The sequence below is a fragment of the Apostichopus japonicus genome, chromosome 15, assembly GCF_037975245.1.
Source record: "Apostichopus japonicus isolate 1M-3 chromosome 15, ASM3797524v1, whole genome shotgun sequence".
NCBI classification, from domain to species: Eukaryota; Metazoa; Echinodermata; class Holothuroidea; order Aspidochirotida; family Stichopodidae; genus Apostichopus; species Apostichopus japonicus.
The window spans coordinates 21,452,702-21,468,298 of NC_092575.1; the positions used below are offsets into that span (position 1 = coordinate 21,452,702).

At 38.9% G+C, this 15,597-nt stretch overlaps 1 protein-coding gene across 2 annotated transcripts in view; it reads left to right on the plus strand.

Annotated features, from left to right (window-relative positions):
* The first annotated feature begins 1,435 nt into the window (after positions 1 to 1,435).
* Positions 1,436 to 15,597, plus strand: part of LOC139980689 (neuronal acetylcholine receptor subunit alpha-2-like) — a 43,546-nt gene continuing 29,384 nt past the window's right edge. Inside the window, exon 1 of one of the 2 annotated variants that reach the window (XM_071992518.1) lies at positions 1,436 to 1,643. The gene's annotated coding sequence lies outside the window, so the exon portion shown is untranslated. Of the gene's footprint in view, positions 1,644 to 10,687; positions 11,291 to 15,597 lie in introns of those variants that run through there. The other variant, XM_071992520.1, reaches the window with a different exon arrangement.

The window sequence follows — 15,597 nt, forward strand, 5'->3', positions numbered from 1 at the left end:
TAACCCGCTTGAACAAGATCCTCGAACCACAGTATCTGGGCCCCTCTCAATGTACGTGCTACTTAGCGGAACTTCGGTATATAAACAAGTTGGTCATGTAACATCAACTTTGTATTTATATTCTCCCTGACAAATTTCCCTGTAAGTCAGCATTTACTTACCCCGCCACCCCCCCCCCCTCCCCCCGGCCCCGCCATCTCTCTCTCTCTCAGTCTATCTCTCTATTCTATTTTTTTTCTTTCTTACCTCATAACTTAATCACATTTTTTACTGTGATAAACGTAACACACATTTTGAACTGTAAACGGTCAAGATGGTGCCAATAATTGTTAATACAGTTGGTTACCGTAGTGACTATGTTGCTTTATGGTTAAAGTGCCAGTATTTAACACCAATCCTTCGGGCATATCGCTGTCGGGCTATATATAGCAGTCACGATCTTTTAACTTCTTAAATGTTTCGTCATATGCCTGACTGCAGAATATTATATAACATATTACGGTACATTTGCCACCGTATACGGTACCGATCGGATTCATGTTTAGACGGTGATGTTTAAGTGAATGCGGCGTCGATATAAACCACCCGTAATCACAATTAAGAAACACCACTCAAGTTTATACAGTGTTTTAATCTTTGATTTGTCTCTTTTTCTTACCTATTTACGGAAAGTATAACGCTTGAATTCTTTCGTTTGTTCCAGGTTTGGGTTAAATTGATTTTCATACGATAGTCTTGTCTGTGACACGAGATATATATGGATATCATGAAGGCTCATCTTGAAGAACAGTTGAGCTATACCAATGTATCACGGCGAGGCTTGTTCAAAAGAAAATTGGCCCAATTGCCATATGGGAAGCCCAATTGGATATAGGACAATATTTTACCGACTGTATTTACTCAAAGGTATAAATTATAGTTTATTTAAACTACCGGTACCAGGAGAAACGTGAAACGTGTTTGTCTTACGGTTTCACATGTCATTCTCTTCATTTTTCTTATACTAACTTGTAGATGCAGAGTAGGCACTTTCAACCAAGGGACTGAATAATTGTCTCGATGCTGACAAACCTATACTAATGTGATAAGGCATACGGTTAATGCATGTATACTAGCAAGGTGGTGATGTAAGTACTATTCAACCCGATGCGAAAAAGATATACTCTACCTCCCACGCCACACCCTCCCCCGCCACCACCACCCATTTACGGAGTCCTTCTATTCCCTATTAACTATAGTGGCAACCGATTATGATAATATTTCAATAAAAAAAGATCACCCTCCACCCTACACTTTCCCGCCTCAAGTATACATTACGGTACCGCAATTTCAAATTATTTTCTTTTTGTTTTTGGCGAAAGATGGAGCGACTTCCCAAGGCTACCGTATAACACGTATAGGATGAATGCACAGCGCGCGACTTGAAGGGTATACTTACCAATGTGTTTGTACATGTGTGACTTACAACCTTATTTTTTATACCGCATCAGATCGATGGTTAATATAGCGTTGCTTAGCTCTATTTTCTATCTGTAACCTAACTATTGACTGAGTTCAACGTACAGTTTGGACGTGTTAACAAGTCGAATCCGGTTCACTGCATGGAATAGCTGTTTTGGCTATCCACCATTCGGACTTTATCGGTGAGTAAACGCTGTTTGATTCCAGTCAAAATCTTAGATAAGAACATTTAGCTTCAAGTTTTTCGACGTAGACTGTATTGTCACAGAGAAAGCCTAATATCTTTTTTTAATTTTCTTATATCAAGTATCAGATGTAGTTATTGGTTGGAAATAAGTAAAAACTGTAGATATAATGATATAAGCGTTTTTTGATAAAATAAACCTTTGTGTAACAGATTATAAATTGTAAAAATTACAGTGTAAGAGGCCATATACATACTCCAAATATAATTGCATATGATAGGCTGGATGTTTACAGGTCAAGTGCCTACATATACCATAAGAGTGTAAAATCCATTTGATGGATAGTGTTTATTTCAAAGTTTCGCGGATAAATGGTTTGACCTCTCGTGCACCCCATTCAAAAGTTAAGCCAATATTTTCTACTCGTTAATTTATTCCTATCCCTAGATCGGTAGATGTTTTCAGTTGTACCTCGTGTACTATATACCATATAGGCTACAGGCGTAAAGAGTCGCTTTACTTGGCTACAGTTAATTGAACTAATGAGTATAACATCAACAAGCGCAAAGCTGACTTTAAAAGTTATAGCCCTATTGTTCACAAATATAAATTCAGTCTGTACAATTAGCAGCAAATATGATATATTCATTTGTTTCAGTATTTTTCTTGGTTATCACATTTTTTAAGAGTGAGGGAGAGATTCCTTATAGGATGACTTTAGCTTAAATATGTCATAGACCAGGAAACGAAAAGAAGAAGAAATATGAAATGAGTGCTTGGAATACTTTAATGTATAAAGATAAATGTTGTTTTTGTAAAGCGCCACTGCATATAGTTTCTGTAAAGTGAGTAAATAAACGATGACGCCACCCCTTTAAGTCCAAGCCTTCATCATGTTCCCTGTTGATCCATATTATTATGATTATTATGATTATTATTATTATTAGATATACTCACGACTCAGCTTAAACGTCTCCTTTTAAACTTCGGAAATATGAACTTAAAATAAACAAATATGTAATACATAGTAAACATATCTATTTGAGACGTCATTCTGTTTTCAAACTGAGTTTATAGTGTGTTTCACTGATGATCTGTGGAATTGACATGATGGTCTGTTTATAAGACTATAAATTCCAAATTCTTTAATTGATGAATCGCGAGATCATTTCTCAAACATGAAAGAACGCAGAAATACAAATGAGACTGATAACAATTTTTGTTTTTCTTTAATTGGGGGGGGGGTGGGTTATACAGCGCTGCTTTGATGGTGCGGATTATCATTTAAGGGTTCTGGCTACCCCCCAAATACAAGGGCGTAGGAACCGGGGGGCTGGGGGCGCCAGCCTCCCCCCAGGGAAAAATATGGAGGGGCGGAAGTATCATTCCGCCCCCCCCCCCCGCTTCGCAGGTCAGAAAAGCCCTTTTTCATTTCCAAAGGAGAAAAAAAATCTCATTTGGAGCACCAAATTGCATCTAAGGCCAGGTGAAAATGCAAAATTATTTACAAAATGGAGTGGGTGTTGAAGTGTGCTATACTGCACCAAATTGCATCTGAGGCCACCTGGAAATGCAAAAAAATTCCAAAGGGGAGGGGGACACCCCCTCCCCCTTAGACCCCTCCCCCAGGCCGGCCATCAGTCTTCAGCCCCCCACTCAAAAGTACCTTCCTACGCCATGCACTGCCCAAATATAAATTACACGTGAATATGTGCATTTAGATATTTAGGTAATATATTTGGTCTACATGCAAGGTTGTACTAACAACTGTTTTTTTTGGGGGGGGAGGGGAGGGGGTGAACAGGGTGGTGAGGGGCTGTTAATGTTACATGCACTCTCACCATACCTAGCGTTTGCGACACTTCTTTAGGATAAGGTGGGTGGGGTATAGTTACTGGAACTATCTGTGAAAGTGCACCGACAGTGTCACTACAGAGGGTATAATATACCTTAATGCACATTTTCGGAAAACACATACTTGTTCTAGAACTACATGACAATAAAACATAAAGTAGTACTCTACTGCAAAGTGACATTACTTGGCTATACAAGCGCTACCGCGGTTCATGAGTCCAACCTGGTTTCGCACCGAACAAAATGTCCAAATGAAGATAACTTTTCACGGGTCTTGCCAAGAAAAAAGTTCCGAAAACTTTACCCTACCCTTTACCCTACCCTTTATCCTACCCTTTACCCTACCCTTTACCCTACCCTTTACCCTACCCTTTACCCTACCCTTTACCCTAACCTTTACCCTAACCTTTACCCTAACCTTTACCCTATAACCTTTACCCTAACCTTTACCCTAACCTTTACCCTAACCTTTACCCTACCCTTTACCCTACCCTTTACCCTTTAAAATACGTTAACGATGTCTTAACTTTGCTCAAAAATTGCCCCATCCCTTTCATAATGGCTTCTCATAACTGTTTTATCATTATAGCTGCTCTAAGTGTTCTTCATGATACGTGTATAGGCGAAAACATTGAAATACACAAAATCGAACATGTGACTCATTTGCGATCCAGACACCTGGCTCACATACCACAGCACGACTTCACACAAACCAGCAAGTTTCATCGCCGACTCACTATAACGAAAAGATTTCTCACCACGAAGATATAGACACTTTACCGAGGTGCTAGAACTCGCATTTAATGACAACTGAAACCATATTTCAGTTTTTAACACTTGTAATTATGCAGGTATTAACATGACATGGACCATCTGGTAACTTGGGACATTCCTATAAATAGATGATATCATGCTTTTGTATGGAAGATCTTGCGCTATATCAGCAGCGAATAACGCAAGTCCATGTCTCATTTGAAAGACATGCATTTTACATTTCTAAGGTACAAAAACAATATGTTGAATTAATCCAGGCCCTTATGCACACACTTCTGTATATTTTAGTCCCCACATCACCCCAGTCATGTCTGTAATTTGTGTTTTCTCACTTTGCCAAAAATTTAAAAGACAATTTATAAACATTATCAATACTTAAGAAACATTTCTCAAGTGTTTGAGAATCTATTAAAAGTTAGAGTAGTAGTAGAGGCTTGAACAATGGCCTTATGTGACTACTGGCGCGGAGAAAAGTAAGGTTAAATGTATTAGGTAAGAAGCTTGTATAGAAATGAAAATTCCCATAAGAGAAAGAAAAATAAAAGTAAAGAAATCAATAATGGAACCAAGTTACAAGTCTACCTAATTTCGCAAATAACAAAGTCCCGATAATCTATACGTATTGACTCTCATCATCCTATAGCATCCTAGTCTCCCACGTGTTAATTATGAACTGGCGTTATCGTGAACTTGTCGTGCGATTGTCTGTGCATGTGAGTGCCAAAAACATTAAAACTAAAAAAATACACAACAACACGCACATGAATATATTGGAGAGAAAATGAAGTGGTTCTTAATGATCTTCACCGGCACCCGGTAACTGCAACTGGGAAATAATGACGTAGATATAGACTACTTGACTAGGAAGGCAATCGTGATCATTCAAGATATAAATAATACATCAGGTTAAGATAGTAACTGTTCCGGTGATTTTGTCATTTTGCTATAAAGGTCAGTATTATACAATTGCTGCAGTGTATGCGCAGATCTATAGCATTATCTTTGATATACGTAATGCTATATAAAACAAGAAACAGCGCAATGGATTTGGTTACACACAATGTAATTATGCAGGTATATAGAAACTAGTGAGAGAAGTGCCGTTATGGCTTTAAAAAATCTCATTATATTTATGTTATATTGAGCAATGAGAAGGATATGTTGGTATATGGTGTCGAAGCCTAAGGTCTTATGCAGGGTCCAAAAGTACCATATTTGTGCATAAATTGTGGACGGGATTAAAATCTTTCGCGGGAAGGTTTGGCCCGCGTGTCGCCCATATTGAGAACTGGCAGCTGTATAACCTAAAATATATTGACGTTATCACCAAAGTAACAACAAATAACACAAAGGACATCATATTTTGAGTAGTCTATAGCTACTATATAATTACGTCATAGAGCATCATAATCAACCATCATTTATTTTTAATTTTTTAGAGTAAATGTCAGTTGTTTTATTTACCTGGCAAAAGCAATTGATCTTTTCTAACATCTATATAACAGACATTGTGATTAATTAGTTTATCAATGTAAGTATATGGGTCAAATATTTGTCTTACCCGCATACAGGTGTTTTGTGTATATATTATCTGTCAGCGGAACACTCCTTTAATACAGTCTATAAATCTTTATGTTCATTTTAAGTTTTATTTATCATCAAGGATTTATTTCGTCATTCACTTGCAACGATAATATCTTTTTTATATTGTTGATAAATATTGGATAGATTACTTCTTCTTTTCGTCGGCGTAAAACGTCCTTGTTCAATGCAAATAAAATGATTCATTTGTGTATTATTTTCATCTCGACGGTATTTTTAATCTCTTTTCCGTATGAAACTGATTGACGAGATCATTTTGTTCAAAAGTAGGAACTATAGTATACCTTCAAGTTTGAACAGTGACTATAAGCTTCCAAAGATAAAAGGGTGATTAATTTCACTGTGTTTGTTCCTGGAAACTGTCTAGAATTCGCTAGTTTTTGATAGATGGCTTCCCCGCGAAATACTATCGCACCAATGCGTCATTTGTCAACTTTCTCTTTGACTAGAAGTCTTGATACCAAATTAAAATGATTGAATGTAATTGATTGTAACGGGAAACGAACAAGACACTTATTCAATGTTTGATATCAAACTTGTAAATGTTACATATGCAGGCCTATATATGGTGTGTATATATAGTTTTCGAGACAACATTTAATGTTGACCAGTTTTGTATCAAAGGTGAACTTGAAGTAAAGAGGTATGATGTCACAGATGCACATGTTGCACTGACAATTTTTTTGTAAATTTTTTGTTTACAAAGCTTCATCCAATTTTCGTCGAATTGGGGGCCGATTCATTAACAACATTATGAATCCATATACCAGCTAGTAGGTAATTGGTAACTTCACATCCTTTAAAGCAAAATTGTAACCCTTTTCAATATAAGGTCTCATCAATAAAGTAAGAACTAAAGAGAAACAAAACGTTTGCGTTTTCTTCAAAATTGTGACAATTTTAACAATAAATACTTCAAGGACGTAATGCAGGAAATGCATGCATATTTTCACGAGGGTGGCCAACTGTAGGCTTGTAATAAGCTATAGGGTAAATTTAGCTAATTGCATCTGCCAAACTATATAAGCCTAGCTGAATCAGTAGGCCTAAACGTTACTACTATTATAAATCGAGTTAACGGAGCTGACGAGTATTCAACATCAAAAGAGCACTGACGAAATACCATGCAAACAAAACTAGTTTTTGGCACTTTTTTGACACATTGAAAGGGGCGGGGGAGTGAGCAGTTGATCCCCATTGCTCCCCCTGGCTACGTCCCTGGCCTAGTTTATTTAAGTGTAAGAATCGCAGATGAAGCTGTTATTGTCATTTAACTGTTCAGTCCAAGAACTTGCATTTAATTTCACCTTTTCAGATGAGAAGGATCATTATTCCACCTCGTAGAATTCCTATACAATATTGCATGATTAAATTGGATGAAATGATGGGGTGAAAGTGGAATACGAATATAGCAAGAGGCCCGTATAGCAATGAGTTCTGAGATGGAGGGGCACCGACAATTTAGGGAGGGGTCACACTATATACTCGTGTCCTTTCACTGTTGGTTTTCTAACACATGGTGGCACAGATTGTGAGGGGGGGCGGGAGGGGAACAATCGTCCACAGGTGTATGGGCAAGTCTCCTGTGTGGAGGGTGTAGAGGTGTAACTAACCCAGCCCTTTGCGAAATGCACTAAAATGTCAATATTTGTTTTTATTTTAGTCTGGAGAAGAATAATCCCAGATACCTCTATGCATGGAATGTAGGCTTCAACAACCCCAGGACCAACCCCTATTAAAATCCTGGATCTATCCCTGGTACAGCCATTTACAGTCATACCCGGTTTTACTGTATCATCATAGTCTTCTCTAAATCAATACATAACTTGATATTAATGTATCCTGACAAATATGAACACATAGTCGACTCTCCTTCAAACATAGGCTATAGCTCGATTTTTATGCAAACTTTCACATGTATATATAGGCTCTGTAAGTGGTAGACTATGTATAGAAACTGACGTAAACAGTGCATTCAACAGCGTGAATTAGTGAAATCAGTAATGGGTACTTATATACACCGCTCACTATACATTAATGCTTGCGTGCATGGATGATTTGATTTCATGTCTTATATTGCTTGAAGCTTCCCGCAAATTTTATTAGGCAAAGTACTATTAGGTATAGGTATTAGCCAAGATGAAGTAAAGTGCGTATCGACATACTATTTTGATCGATCGCATCGTCTGACATTTTTATTTTCTCCTTGATCAAATTCGCAGACGTTAATTTCTGGAGCGCGTGTGATGGTGTTATATAAGCTCAAGTTTACACGTTGTACGGTTTAGTGGCGTAGATATCAAACGTCTTTTGTCTTGAAACAAGTGTATATAGATGCTGTACTCGTTACAAGGAAATCGTGATACTGTGCTCGATATATACCATGAGCACATGGCCATAGTCCTAATGTCCGTCAGGGGACTGGGGCAGTGGCGTGCAACGGAATTAAAAGGTGTGGAGGAGGGGTGGGGGGGGGGTGAACAAAATTCGAATTTCCTCGGACTGATTAAGGTATGTAACTGAACTTTGGTGGGAGGCCCATGGGCGAATAAAGGATTTGATAAAGGGGGGGGGGTTGCCCTTGGGTCATTTTAGCCAACCCCTATATATGTGTGTGTGTTGGGGGGGGGGGGTTCGAACCCCAGAAAGAAATTAAAAGTTTTAAGTGTCAAATGGTGCACTCCGAGGCATATAGTTAGGTATATACAAGTAGTTCTAAATGCAAGACAAATAATAAGAAACTCCAAAACTGTCCGACTGATTTCGATAGGGTCCTGAATCCTTATGGGAGGGCCAGATGTGAATGAAGCACTTTTAAAGGAGGTGGTTCTGCCTTGGGGTCTTTCAAACCATGAGGGTCTGGGATCCAGAAGAAAATAGATACAAGTCAAATGGTGCATTCTGGGACAAAAGCCTATTTAGATTGTAATTTAGGTCTTTATAAGCAGCTTTAATGCGGAAGGTTGTGCTAATAAATAATAATTCATTCAACATTTACCCGACTGATTAAGGTAGGGGCCGGAACCGTCATGAGAGGACCAGAGGCGAATGAATGATTTTATTATGGACGGTTTGTTTCCCTGGCTTATTGCAGTCGTCTTCCTATGGAGGGGTTGGTCGGTCGTCCCCGGACGTGGAATGGTGCATTTCTCAGACGTATTTAGACTTTAAAGTTAGGTCTATAGAGGTAGCCCCCAATGCAAGGTTCTAATAAATATTGGTGTAAGGTTGAAAAAAGGGGTTACATCCGTATTAGTGGACTATGCCCCCCCCCACTTGTGCACGTCACTGGTCTGGGGCTGAGAGTGTATGGGCCTATCAGTCCAGTACACTTAAGTTTTTCGTGTGCGCGGGCTCTTTCTTAATTGGATGACTTCTGTTCCACCCAACGTCAAAGTATTTTATAATGAGTTCTGAGCAGACTGACGGTAATCGGGACCTTCGGGAAATGGTCACTGCGCCCCCCCCCCACCCGGCCATCCATTAGCGGCATAAGCCAGTAGTTAAAAAATGACTGACTGTTATTTGTAATTCAAATTGTCAGAATAGAAATCGCAAACTATCCCAAAAGAATCTCTTAACATAACAACACGCATTTATAGTTAGAATATTGCGACAAACTTGTACACAAGCGTACCAAGTATCCGTATTAAAACGGCATTAAGGATATTAAAACGGAGGCTGGTGTGCACCCTATAGACCAGTGGCGTAGCTAAGGGGGGTCAAGGGAGGGCACGTGCCCCCGGGCGCGGGTTTAGGGGGCGCTGAAATGGGAGAATGAGAGTAAAAAAAAAATAAGCACTTTTTAGAAAAACATGACGAAATTGATGTGTCGTCAGGCATGAATATTTTCCAGTTACTAATAAAAATCTGATCTGAATGTAGTTGCTTTTATTAGCAAATTTATAGATTGTGATTTCTTTTCAGTCCATTTCGACCGTTTTCTCTTTCTTTTTTATTCTGTTCTGTATTCTGTACTGACTACATGTTACGGAAATTTCGGGTATATCAGTATACAGTTCCAAGGCAGTAGATTTCGAAAGGTGGAAATATCACAGGCGTAGGAGCACAATTTGATTAAGGGGGGGGGGGGGGCTGTAACCCCTTGCCCGAAAAATATAACCAATTTTTTTTCTTTCACTATTGAAAGGGGGGGCGCAATTTTCTACTCTTGCACCCGGGCGCTAAAACCTCTAGCTACGCCACTGTTATAGACTGTTCTCGGCTTCGCCAATCAATGCGTGTATCAGTAACATTTAAATGATTAATATGAATATTCATGAGATCTTAATAACCTTTGTGTCGTGAGTTATTTAGTTAACCAATCCATTCAATAATATTGACTGATATATGCTGTACCAATGATTGCTCAAATTCTTGAATATGTGATTTATTATAGCGTTCGACTCTCTCATGATAGTTGTGAAAGTGTTAAATGAATGTCCGTACACTGAATAGCTTGAATTCTAAACTAAACTTGCCGTAACGAACTTATAAGAATGCCATGATCGGCTTTTGTTTAAGATATATGTTTGTTCAAGCTCTTCTATAGAATTGTCTGATTCTGCACTATATATAGATAAAACATCTTCCTGATCACGTGGTCCTGTGTAGGAATGAAAGTGTATTCATTATCTAAGGTAAACTATAACAACAATCGAGAAGAAAGTAAACGCCCGCCATAGATCACAAACCTATAACCTGGCTGGATTTGACAGTTCAATGAAGCATGGTTTTTGATCCTCGCCGCGTAACTGTAATAATATGCAAATCCTATGAATTTTTCAACTAAACGAAGCTACTGCAAACGTTAACTGGCAAACCTCGTGTACAACACAACTCTATAAACTCTGCGGATTTCAAATTGAGGTGGATTTTGAACGCTTATCGAAACCTGCTTTCTCGGGCCATGGGTTTTTTGGTTCGATGTGGGGGAGGGGCTGGGGTGGTTCGCGTGGGTGTTGTGGCTTTATTGTTGCTAGTAGTTTAGTTTCTTTGCGGATAGGATTTGGTTTTTAGTGCCCTTTTTGTCCGTGACGTCCCGCTGGTTCATAAACGTAAAAAGCACAACTTTACACGTAGAACAGTACTATACAGGTTGACATCAGCAGCAAAACGATATTTTGGGTGACTTTTCTTTAAAGTCAGTGTGTATGCTTTGAACTTGATCTTTGTGAGCAGTGAGTCCATATAGCAACTGACTGACAGTAGAGAATCCAGCAATTACTCACGAGATTACTTACTCATGAGTAAATTTAATTTAAGTTACGAGTGCTCTTAGTATATGTCCACATCAGTAATATATAATACATGCAAGCGGCAGGAGAATGGAGAGTATAGTCCTACGAATAGTTTATAATCTGTAACATTACAAATGTACTGTTAAACCGTGTGAAAGGACGACCCTACAACAAGTAAGTAATCTATCTTCTTTATCACAGAACATATTTTATGTCACCTTGAATAACTGATAGATGGGCATTCCATATGGCCACTGATGGTTAACTGGAGATCCGGGCTTGCGATGATGTTTACACATTTCTTCCGGGATCTCTATACCCTACATGATAACACAAATTGAAGATCTGCTACTACAATTTCGTGTTTCGTGATAGTTCGTTCTTGAAATTTCGAATCCGTACTAAAGTAAGGTTTGTCTCAAACCCTCGTCAACGAGATACGATACTTTCTAAAACTTGCCCATGACACCTCAAGTTAGTGCCACCATACGTAGCCGAACAACGAGTTGTTAGACGACTGACATACAAAAGAAGGTGTAACAATTCTACGGTCTGCTAATGCATAAACGTGTAAAGGTGTTCATCGAACCCATTAAGCTTTACTAAATCCATTATAATTGCCATCCCAGCTATGAGAAAATAACTGAAAATCTCTTCGCTATGCTATAATCTGGTGAACACACGCACACACATATATATGTATATATAGATATATATATATATATATATATATATATATATATATATATATATATATATATATATATATATATAGGAATAACGGAAAAACTATGCTGCATTTAGAGAAAGGCTGGATCTCGAGTGAGATACAATAATTGAATTAGGTAAGTGATTGGAAGTAAAACAGCCAATGTTTGGTTTTTGCAGAGTTTTCGAGCAAAACTAGCTCTTCTTTAGTACATGATCACCGAAAGTGACAAGGAGTAGCAGGAATTGAAACTAGTTTATAGAGAAGATGTCGGCATGGTTGTAAAGGCAAAGCGACATACAGATTTCTGCTGAATTGAGCAGAAGTTTTAGAAATTCGGAATATTTTAATCCGCGTCGGATTATTTTAATCCGATTCCGTCGTAATTGTAAAGGAATTGTTTTGGTTTATCTGGGACGGCAAATCGTTTCTGATGTTTAAACGGAATGCCCCCCGCTTTATATGCGGACACCCTAACCACTAGGCTATGGACGCTGATTGTATGTCCAGAGGTTCGAAACAGGTGAGGAAGGTCGTATTTTTTGTAGGCGTTTGTTACCTGTATCGAACAATACTAGTTCTGTTTTTGGTGACATATTTTGCCTTACTTTATAGAGATCAAATATGATTCTAACCAACTCGAAGTCATTCGTGACTTAATTGCACCCAATTTGATAAGCTTTGCTATTTACTGTACTGTCATGTCCCGCTTTCCCCAAAGAACTTGTATTGTCAGTATGAGGAGTATGAATATCATGTTTAAAGGTTAGGAACTGTTTGTACTGTTAGTAATAGTGCTTTGAAGCACGGTATGATAGGACAGTTTATAGTGGTAATAGCATTAGAAAATTGTCCCATCTGGCTGTGTCATCGTCTGCTGCGTGATCTGTATATATACGTCTCTATATTCTACAGTCAATGAACATATAAATGACAGCTTCTGTTAATTTTGACAACTTTGTAACATTACAATCACCAATCAGAAGCTACTATGCCAATCAATTTCAAAGTCGTGAATTGTGGATATGGGCTTTAAATAATAGTAATCATAATAGTCATAATAATTAGTCTTATATAGCACAGAATCCAACAAAAGTTGCTCGATGCGCTTTCCAGGTGAAGACAAAAAGAAAACATCTAATAAAAATGTGGAAAAAAAAGATGGGTTTTAAGACGATGATTGAACTGATCAGGTGAGTCCAGAGACCCAGTATCTACTGGAAGTGAGTTCCACAAACGGGGGGGGGGGGCTTCGGGGGGGGGTAGGGTGGGCTTCGAGGGGTGGGGTGGGATATGATGAAAGCTGCGATCCTCGGTGGTTTTCAATCGAGATACTTTATAGAGTTCTGTCTGTAAATCAGGAATTTAATGAAACTGTCCTTCCCGACCCCTTGGAAAGCAGACCCGATTCCTTCCCCAGCCGAAAGCAACTCTTGTTCTTATGTCACGTATTGTGTTACAATCTCGATACTTTTGTTTTAATGAAACGTCAGCCAAGAAAAAGTCACTCTCAGCCCCAGTCTTTACATCGAGACTAACCATATATATATCATGAAGATGTTACGCCAAGAGCATGGTTGCCACTTTCTGGTAACGCAACCGGCCAATGAAAGTTGAAAATCGCCAAATTTGCCATTTTGTTTTGGACGATTAAGAAGTCAAACTGGCAACGCTGATCATGAGTCCCTTACACAATCAAGATCATCTTATGTCACAAACAATATAGTTGCAGTGCACCATAGCCAATTGAAGCTCATCAAGAATATTTTAGTGCGGTTATTTCTTCAAATATTCATATCTCATAATAATGATAACTATTCATGAGAAATCCGGCCTATCTCACGTCTCAAATTATAGTTAAATCTCACGTCTCAAGATAGTGTTAAATATTCATGAGAAAATGCCGTTATCTCACGTATCAAAATAATGAAAATTATTCATCAGAAATGCCGGCCTATCTCACGTTCCATAATAATGTTAAATCTCACGTCTCAAAATAATGTAAATTGTTCGTGAGAAATACCGACCTGTCTTACAGCCTTCGATAATTGATGACCAATGCAATCAGATCTCGCATTACGATTTTGTTTTTATACAGTGACGTAGATGTTAGCTAGTTATGCATAGCAATACATAATCAATGTATACATCGTGTATACCCTCGATTAATGTCTCGCATGTGAGATTAAAAAGGTGTCTTTTTTTTATAACGTGGTACAGGCGCGGCGGAACGGAAAAATTATTGGGGGGGCTAATGTGTGGAGACTATCTAAGCGGAGCGCCACCATCGGTTGGCGCGGAGCGTACAAGAAAATTTTGGGGTTTTTCAAACCCCCAGATGGCCGGAAACGGCACTTCCCGAGTGTTTTATGCTGCGAATACCTAGCCCTAAAATATGGGTCTCAAGCCTGCAATTTCTCAGATTGCACGTAAAAGTCTGTAAAAACATTGTAATTTGTATATTCGATGGTGTTTTAAGAGAGTACCTATTACTCGTAGTGTACTCGCAAAGACGTTTTTGAGTGTAGTAAGGGCAGTGGCGGAGCTAGGGGTATTGGTCAGGGGGACAATAATGGTCTGTAGGGGCGCTTTCGACACTATCTAAGCGGAGCGCCACCACAGGTTGGCGCGGAGCGTACAGCAAATTTTTGAGTAAAGATACTCCCTAGATTGCAGGAAATGATCCTTTCCGGGCCTTGCTAATTTGCAGATAAACGGAAAATAAATAAGTGTCGCCATTTTGTCGAAAAATTACACCAAAAGAATATGGCAAATGTCAAAGGTAGATGAGAGCGCAATAAAATAGTCAATAATCGCGAATAAGTAAAAAGTAGTGAAAAGCTGAACAGGGCGCCTGCAGTCCATTTGAGTCAGTCAGGGGGCATCCGCCCCCTGACTGTATGGACACTCCGCCACTGAGTAAGGGGATGTTGGAGAACTGGCTGAAATGATGCAAGTCATTGGCCTAAGACGAAGTTGTGTTGCGCTTACCGGTACTCACACTCATTGCTTCCACTTTTCACGGGGCGTGAAGACGTGGTTGGGGTGACAATGTGGTCTATAGCCAGGGGACGGGCCGAGGGTCCCCCAGCATTTACTAAATTAATACACCTATAAAGTATACGTGTGCATCGGACAGATCGACAAGTATGCATTGAAAAATGGGCAGATGCACGTTTCGGAGCCTTGGTAAATATTGGGGGGGGGGGGGGGGCTTATCATGCATTTGCCCCCTCAACTTTTTCATTTTTTTTTCACTTTTTCCCCCCAAGCCCCCCCCCCCCGGTTCCGCCGCCACTGACGTGGTATAGTGGAAAAGACAAAATTTTATTTGTTAAAATTTCGACAGTTTGACTTTTAAATTCACATTGCGAATGTAAACCTCGAACGTCTAATTTAAAACCGTAGACGTTAAATCTCGATCTTTTTTAAAACTTTTTGGTGATTTGTTATTACATTGTGTCCCTAATAAGCTACCGTATATATTTGACTTTGAATGTTAACTTGTTACAGTTAACATTCATCGGTATATTTATAAGAAGGTTTATTTGTCTGTCTGATTTATTAGAAGGTTTATCTGTCTGTCTGTCTGTCTGTCTGTCTGTCTGTGTACCATCCCCGCAGCTAGCAATACACACTATACACATACTTGTTTTCAATTGGTAATCATGGAAAATATTAATTTTGCTTTTAAACTATTACTTCCGTGGTTTCAATTTCAAGCATGAGTACTGAATGTTGAATGGTAAATCACCACTTGAGGTTTTGGTCT